Source organism: Pteropus vampyrus, unplaced genomic scaffold (genome assembly GCF_000151845.1).
Source record: "Pteropus vampyrus isolate Shadow unplaced genomic scaffold, Pvam_2.0 Scaffold88, whole genome shotgun sequence".
In the NCBI taxonomy this organism is placed as follows: Eukaryota; Metazoa; Chordata; class Mammalia; order Chiroptera; family Pteropodidae; genus Pteropus; species Pteropus vampyrus.
In genome coordinates this window covers 749,294-750,386 of record NW_011888869.1, presented here as the reverse complement: position 1 = coordinate 750,386, position 1,093 = coordinate 749,294, and positions in this window count along the sequence as shown.

Sequence of the window (1,093 nt, the reverse complement as noted above, 5' to 3'; positions counted from 1 at the left end):
TGTGTGTGTGTGTGTGTGTGTGTGTGTGTGTGTGTACTCTGTCCTTTCTTCGTTACCTAAATAATTAACAAATCTTCTGTGAAGTCAATATTTCCCTTTACCCGGAGTTTAGCTCTAGATAATTTTAAATGGCACTGTGCGATTGAATAGCAGTGAAAATAGACAAAGGCTAAAAAGCCTTCAGTAAAATAGCCCAATAGCTATTCTTGGTTAATCTGAATTGGCATAGCCATCATCTACAGGCCCTCAAGGGAAACAAAACAAATATGACTTCATTCATTCATCATTAAGAAAATATGTTGAGCTCCTCCTATGTCCCAGACACATATTAGTAACAGCAAACATTACTGCTTTAAACTTTCTCAACCAATTTTCCCTACAGGTGATGCCAGGCAATCAATCATCCTAACATCCTTGTGAAGTAGATATCACTGTTGCTTTCATTCCATTTTTAGAGATGAGAAAACTGAATCTCAGAGAATTTTAGTAGCTGGCCAAGATCACATAGAATTTGAGCAGCAAATCCAAGACTCAAGTCCATGATCACTAATAACTGAGCCCATGGCTTTTCCACAGTATGAAATATGGATGATCCAAGGTTCAAAGTAAAATGAATAACTTGTCATGTTAGCTTTTTGCATTCTTCTCTGGCAGTTGGCCTGGTAATTATAAAGAATTTGCTTTGGGGTAAGCTTTAAGTCTGTACTGGGGAAATTGTTCAAAAATTGAATATAATCAGTTTAGTAGATTAAAAGGGAGCTAGGGTAAGGGTACTCTATGCCAGGAAATTACATAATATCTAACAGCATTTAATTAGCCTTTTTAAAATGTGTTGCTAGAAAGCAATGATTGTCTTTAAAATGCTCAAATTAGATTTACTGTAAAAGTTATCATTTGAAATAAGTAAAAGTGATCTGTTCATTCTGTAACTTCCATGAGCAACATCTGTTGCCAAGAAACAAGGAGCTCTAAGTTCCCCTGAAAGGGGTCACTTTTGTCAAAGAAAACAGGAAGAGAAAGTTTTTCTTCTGTGGGAATTACATGCTAGTAGAAAATAAACAATAAACAAGTATAAAAAATAGTATCATGTAAG